This window comes from Nematolebias whitei, chromosome 14 (genome assembly GCF_014905685.2).
Source record: "Nematolebias whitei isolate Nwh7 chromosome 14, NemWhi1, whole genome shotgun sequence".
NCBI lineage: Eukaryota > Metazoa > Chordata > Actinopteri > Cyprinodontiformes > Rivulidae > Nematolebias > Nematolebias whitei.
The window spans coordinates 43921399-43929192 of record NC_056511.1 but is presented as its reverse complement, the minus strand read 5'-3'; positions in this window follow the sequence as shown (position 1 = coordinate 43929192).

Genomic DNA, 7794 nt, shown 5'->3' with positions numbered 1-7794 from the left:
TCATCTCCTACCTACAGACGAGGAATTAAGAAGAATGTGGCTGCAAAATGTGAACTTGAAGAGACCACCCAAAACTGTGAGCTCTTTGTTGACAAACAGCCGACGGAGGAAAACCTGCATCCTACTTTGTGTCTGGACTAGAATAAACCACCGGAGAAGAGACGGCGGATCCTCGGAAGGATTGAAAACCGTGACGAGAACATCAGGTTTGATTTCAAGTCCATGGAGGTCACAGCTTTATAATATTTGTTCATCTTCAGTTTTATGGTTTTCTCTACAATTAACCCGAGCTCAGTGATGGAGGACTTAAAGGCTTTGGCTGGGCTCTGTCTGTCTTGAGGTAAATAAGATTGTGTCTGACCTCTTTTAAATGGACTGTACTTGTATAGCGCCTTTCTATGTCATTTCAAGATACTCAAAGCTCTTTAGAAGCTGGCTCTCGGGACATGGAATGTCACCTGTCTGGTAGGGAAGGAGCCGATGTGTGAGGTTGAGAGGTTCCGGCTAGAAATAGTTGGACTCACCTCAACGCACGGCTCTGGCTCTGGAACCAGTCTCCTTGAGAGGGGTTGGACACTCTTGCCCCTGGTGAGAGGCGCCAAGCAGGAGTGGGCATACTCGTTGCCCCCCATCTTAGTGCCTGTACGTTGGGTTCACCCTGAACAAGAGGGTAGCCTCCCTCTGCATATGTGTGGGGGGACAGATTCTGACTGTTGTTTGTGCTTATGTGCCAAACGGCAGTTCAGATTACCCACACTTTTTGGAGTCCTTGGAGAGGGTACTGGAGAGTGCCCCTCCTAAGGACTCCCTTGTTCTGCTGGGGGACTTCAACGCTCATGTGGGCAATGACAGTGAGACCTGGAGGTGTGGTTTGGAGGATCGGCCTCCCTGATCTGAACCCGAGTGGTGTTCTGTTATTGGACTTCTGTGCTCATCATGGATTGTCCATAACAAACACCATGTTCAAGCATAAGGGTGTCCATAGGGTGACTCTTGGCATCAGGACACCCTAGGCCGCAGTTTGATGATCGACTTTGTTGTCGTCTCACCTGATCTGTGGCCAAATGTCTTGGACACTTGGGTGAAGAGAGGGGCGGAGCTGTCCACTGACCACTATCTGGTGGTGAGTTGGCTCCAATGGTGGGAGAGGATGCCAGTCAGACCTGGTAGGCCCAAACATATTGTGAGGGTCTGCTGGGAACGTCTGGCAGAGTCTCCCGTGAGAAGAAACATTAACTCCCACCTCCGAGAGAACTTCAAACACGTTTTGGGGAGGTGGGGGACACTGAGCTCAAGTGGGCCACGTTCCACGCCTCCACTGTCGAGGCGGCTTATCATAACCCTAACTCTTAAACCCGTTGGTGGACACCAGTGGTGAAGGATGCTGTCAGGCTGAAGAAGTAGTCCTATTGGGTCTTTTTGGCTTGTGGGACCCCGGAAGCAGCTGATGGGTACCGGCAGTCCAAAAGGGATGCAGCTCAGGTGGTCAATGAGGTAAAAGCTTGTGCGTGGGAGAAGTTTGGCGAGGCAATGGAGAATGACTTCCGTATGGCTTCAAGGCGATTCTGGTCCACCATCTGGCGTCTCAGGTGGGGGTAGGGGAGGAGCGGTACATCACCAACACTGTTTATAGTGGGGATGGTTTGCTGCTGACCTCAACTCGGGATGACGTGGGTCGGTGGGCAGAGTACTTCGAAGACCTCAATCCCACCAGCACGTCTTCCATGGATGAGATTCGCCTGGGGTTCCTTAAGGCTCTGGATGTTGTGGGGTTGTGTTGGCTTACACAACTCTACAATATTGAGTGGACATCGGGGGCAGTTCCCCTGGATTGGCAGACCTGGATGGTGGTCCCCCTTTTCAAAAAGGGGGACCGCAGAGTGTGTTCCAACTACAGGGGGATCGTGCTCTTAAGCCTCCCTGGTAAAGTCTATTCAGGGGTTCTAGAAAGAAGGGTCCATCAGATACGCAAATCTTGGATTCAGGAAGAGCAGTGTGGTTTTTGTCCTGGCCGTGGAACACTGGACCAGCTCTACACCCTCAACAAGATCTTGGAGGGTATGTGGGAGTTTGTCCAACCAGTCTACATGTGCTTTGTAGACTTGGAGAAGGCGTTCGACTGCGCCCCTCAGGGAACCCTGTGGTGGGTACTCCAGGAGTATGGAGTACCAGACCCTTTGATATGGGCTGTTAGGTCCCTGTATGACTGGTGTCAGAGCTTGGTTTGCATTGCCAGCAGTAAGTCGGGCTCATTCCCGGTGAGAGTTGGACTCAGCCAAGGTTGCCCTTTGTCACCGATTCTGTTCATAACTTTTATGGACAGAATTTCTAGGTGCAGCCAAGGTGTTGAGGGGATCCGTTTTGGTGGCCTTAGGATCACAGCTCTGCTTTTTGCAGATGATGTGGTCCTATTGGCTTCATCGGGTTGTGATCTACAACTTTTGCTGGAGTGATTCGCAGCTGAGTGTGAAGCAACCGGGATGAGGATCAGTGCTTCCAAATCCGAGGCCATGGTCTTGAGCCGGCCTTAGTTTGTAAACCAATTGATGCCGGAACACAAATAGCAGGTGGTCCGGTGGGGTGTCCGTGGGTCCTCCCACAGAAAATTTAGAATAAAAGAGATGCCATTTCCTGCATTTTGGTGTGTTTTAACAGGTTGTTAACTGTCTGTAAGCATTTGATTAAACTGATTAAATACAGGTCTCCCTTTTCAAGGAGTCCTCAAGGCTCAATGAGAGTAACAACCTGTATAAATAAAGGTTGAACTAAAATTATTATTTTAGAGAGCAGTGAATAGAGCAGCTCCAATTCTGTCAAGCGTCCTAACACCCCCCCCCCCCCCACACACACACACACACACACACACACACACACACACAAACTTCAATGTCCGACCCGAACTCTTCTCAGCTGAATTCAGTCATGCACGTTGTTCTGCTCCAATCTCTGTTACCACTGCCTTCAGGTGCTTTAATTTTCTGTTGTCCAGACATCCGTCCATTTATTTTAGATAATAAATTGGACTGTCTTTTTGACATTTTGATCACTGTTATTTTTGACTAATTTTGAAACATGATGTTATGGGAATAATACACATCAAACATTTCACTCAAATTAATGTTTTTATTGTAAGCTTTTTTATTTATTATCTTTGAAATGTATGCAGGAGTTCTGACACATTAGCAGTTGTGCGCGCTCTTCAGAGCTGTCTGGAGATGCTCCTGTGCATAAAACGTGCACTGTCTGCAGGGCGCACAGCTGAGCGCGGTGAAGCTGTCACCCCACTGACGTCAAAAATTCCAGTAAATACAATGAGTGGTTAGTGCTATGTTTGTGCTGGTTTGTGCCGTTAAAATTTTTGTTTGTGCTGTTTTGGTTTCTGAGACACAGCTGAAGGTGGATGAAGACGCTTCATCCCCGTGGGACATGCAGTCAACGTCTCTGCTGGGCAGGCGCTTGTGCGCGAGCTGTTGTGCCTGCTGCAGCAGTAACATCCACTCCACAGATATAGACAACGTCTCCTCTTGTTGTATTTTTAATAAATAATCAAAATAAAAATGTGCAATGACATTGGACTTTTATGGGCGGAGATATGAGCTGCGGGATCCAAGCGAACAGTTGCCGGAATGCACACGATAAAAATGAGGGAGTTCCTGGATCTTGTTCCGGCAGGATCCTGCTGAAATTAACCACTGGTCTTGAGCCAGAAAAGGGTAAAGTGCTTTATCCGGGTCGGGGAGGAGGTCCTGCCCCAAGTGGAGGAGTTTAAGTATCTCGGAGACTTGTTCATGAATGAGAGAAAAAATGGAGCGAGAGATCGATAGGCGGATAGGTGCAGCGTCTGCAGTGAAGCGGGTGCTGTACCGGTCTGTTGTGCTGAAGAGAGGGCGGAGTCAAAAGACGAAGCTCTCGGTTTACGTTCCTACTCTCATCTTTGGTCATGAGCTTTGGGTTGTGACCAAAAGAACGAGATCACGGATACAAGCAGCCAAAATTAGTTTTCTCCGTAGGGTGTCTGGGCTCTCCCTTAGAGATAAGGTGAGAAGCTATAAGATAGGGTAACAGGTCACTCTTGTAAATGAGTCTCTGAGGCTCAGTGGGAACTAACGTGTATAAATAAAGGTTGAATGAAAAAAAAAAAAGCTTGGTCATCCAGGAGGAACTCAGAGTAGAGCCGCTGCTTCTCCACATCGAGAGGAGCCAGTTGAGGTGGCACGAGCATCTGGTTAGGATGCCTTCTGGACGCCTCCCTGGTGAGGTGTTCCAGACAAGTCCCATCGGGAGGAGACCCAGAGGAAGACCCAGGACACGCTGGAAGAACTATGTTTCTTGGCTGGCCTGGGAACACCTCGAGATTCCTCCAGAGGAGCTGGACCAAGTGGCTGGGGAGAGGGAAGTCTGGGCCTCCCTACTTAGGCTGCTACCCCGTGACTCGACCCTGGATAAGAGGAAGAAGATGGATGGATGGAAATATTTTTGACTGGAATTTGTGCCTTATGATGTGAAAAGTTTGAAAAGTTGCACTGAGCATGCTCAAACAGTTACTAGTGAAGAAGAGATGTCTGTTAGCTGCTGTTAGCAAGTGGCCCTTGCAGTTTTTGTGTCTACTAAAAGAATAATTGCTTACTGTTTTTAAGCCATCTTTTGGTGTTAGAAGATAATGAAGGTGTGCCCATCACCGAAGGTAATTTACTGAAAATGTAAGCACAAGGTTAGACTTTAACTTACTGGCTTCAGCTTCATAATGCTCTAATTTTAAGACTGTCCCCTTGATGGCGATAAACTCAACACTGTGCAGAACATATTTGTTCATTTTTTAGTTATGGCTGAAACTTTAAAGACAGTAAGGAACCCATGTATTTTGAGTTTAGAACAAAATATATTTCATTACAGCAAGAAAACTTTACGATTTATTTAATCAATAGAGATACTATTTAACACTTCAAAGTAATGCTCCTCTCTAGTTCTGATGATTAACGTCATCAGAACTATTTAATGTGTGACTTTTCCCTAAAAAACTAATTTACATGAAATCCATTATTACCTGTTGATTAACAGCTCCAGAGCTAAGACTTTGACCTCTAATCTGCCCCAGGTGTTGAAGCCCTGCAGAGCAACATTGATCCGTAATCTGGAATGGATGAAGCTCCTCTCGTGTCAGTCAACAGCCTCCACGATGACGCTTTATAAACTGGTCTTTCCAGTTTCTTCATTGTGCTGCAGGCCAGATGACTTCATGTCTTTATTGTAAGTAAACAGGAAGAAAACAACAACCAGAAATGTTGCAACATCGAACAAAATGCCATGTTTGTAGATAAAGATTTGTTTCGTACCAACAAAAGTTAGTTAGTAAAGTTTATTTTTATTCGTTTCAGATAAAAGCCACAAAGTGATCCATCAAATTGCCTGAAAGAAGTTACAGTATGTACTCAAATTTGAAACTGGTGAGAGAGTTGGAGATATTTGTTGGATTAAACCTAAAGGTAGACATTTTGAAGTGGGGTTCTGTGGGAAGCTTTTGAACAATGAATGTCTCACCTGTTATAGATATATTTTTGATAGAAGTAATGTTTAATTTTGAGCAGACTGCCAAGCTGAAAAAGTGGTGCCAAGACCATTGTGCACTGCTGGCCTCCTAAAAATATTTATTATTTAGTAAATATGTTAAAAACCTTTACAGTGTCTTCAGTTTCTCACTACATGAAATTTGTGGTTATCTCTAGTGAAAATAGCAGCAGCAGAAAGCTGTAGCACTTTTGGATAAAATTGGAATATCACAATATTTCTATGTAAAAGGCCATGGTAGCTTAGTGGTTACGTGCTGAAGCCTTATAATCCTGAGGCTGCTGGTTCAAGGCCAGTTTGCACCTAAAATGGCATCTGGCGTAAGATAATTGCTCAATCTTTTATGTGAGTTCAGTCACTATGGCAACCCCTGCAGAAGGGAGCTCCGGAAAGAACAACAACAACAAATACATACATAAATAGAAGTCATATTTCTGTGTAATGTATGTAGTGACCAAACCAGCCACCAGGGAGCACAAGCCAGTGTAGCTGTTGTGCCCGTCCCAAGTAAATGATGAGGGTTGTGTCAGGAAGGGCATCCCATGTAAAACACTTTTGACAAAATTATAAGCGAGCTCATCAAAGCGAAACCATACCAAGGTCAAGGCCCAGGTTAACACCGATGCTGTTGTTGTGCTGCTGTCAGTCAAAGACCACGAGGAGGGAAACATGCCAGGAGACCGAGGGAGAAGAGGAAAGTATGCAGTTAGACAGGACATGGAGGTTGTTGGAGTGAGGACAGAGTGAGGTGGAGGAGGATGACTCTCTGTGGAGCCCCTGAAGAGGGAAAAGCTGAAGAAGAAGAAGATGACAGTAAAAATACACAGTATAGTGTTCTCTAATGAAGCACTGAAGCTGTAAGAAGATTACAAGAAGAATGTGCTGTGTTGTCATCATGGTACGTTTATGGTGAAATAATTTAGTTCTCTGTATTTAACCCATCACACATGAGACACACCCAGGTGGAGCAGTGGGCAGCTATGTAAGCGCCCGGGGAGCAGTTAGGATTAGTGTCTTGCTCATGGACACCACGATGCATGGGCATGGCAAGGAGTTGAACGTGGGACTTTCTTGTCCTAAGCTGGCTTCCCTACCACTGCACCACAGCCGCCTGCACCATCACGATCAACATCATTCTGAAGGACGAAAGAGGGTTCTGAAAAACTTTTCTGGAATTTACTTTTGTGTCATTTCAGTGTTTTCAGCTGAGGGGTTGTCAGAATAATACATTTTTTTTAATTATGGCACAAGAAGTACTTTTGAAGAGTATTAATCAACTTTAATGTTTTTTACTGATGACAGATTTTTTTCCCGTAAAATGATAATTTAATTCAAAGGGATTATATTTATGGCAGCACAGTGGCTCAGTTGGTAAAGCTGCCGCCTCTCAGTGAGAACGTCGCTGGATCGAATTCTGGCCGAGGCCATTCTGGGTAGATATCCTGATGCTGCTCAATAATCCAGGTAGAAAAATCTAAAACAGTTCAATCTGGTCCTCTGGACATTCAAAAAACAAAACAAACAGAACAATGTAGAAACGTTTCGTCTCTCATCCAAGAGACTTCCTCAGTCTGAGGTGCTGTATTCAGCTCAGTCTCTTAAATAGCACCTTCTCAGAGTGGATCAACCAGTTTACTGCTGACAACCAAAACCAGCTGATCACATGCTCAAGAAGGACCATCAGCCTAACAATGGATCATTAGCACCTGATGGCTGTTTACTATTCACAGAGGGCTGAGTGATACTAGCAATCACAGCATTGTAAGAGGGGGACAGTTGAACCTGGAGGCTCCACCCCTGTTTAATGATGGACGGTTTCTTTTCACAAAGATGGCCTCCTTTACTCCTCTCTCAAACCATCGTTCCTCTCTGTCCAGGATGTGAACATCTTCATCCCTGAAAGAGTGACCGCTGGTCTGGAGATGAGTGTAGACCTCAGAGTCCTGGCCTGATGATGTTGATCTTCTATGCTGGGCCATCCTTTTGGCCAGTGGCTGTTTAGTTTCCCCGATGTAAGACTGATCACCCTCCTGACACTGAACAACATACACAATATTACTCTGTTTGTGCCGGGGGACTGGATCTTTGGGATGAACCAGTCTTTAATGTATTTTGGGGTTTAAAAGCCACTGGGACGTTATGTTTAGAAAATAAACGTCTCAGTTTCTCTGATACTCCCTCAACATATGGAATGACCACTGGTCTGGGTCTGGGTTCCTCCTTTTCACC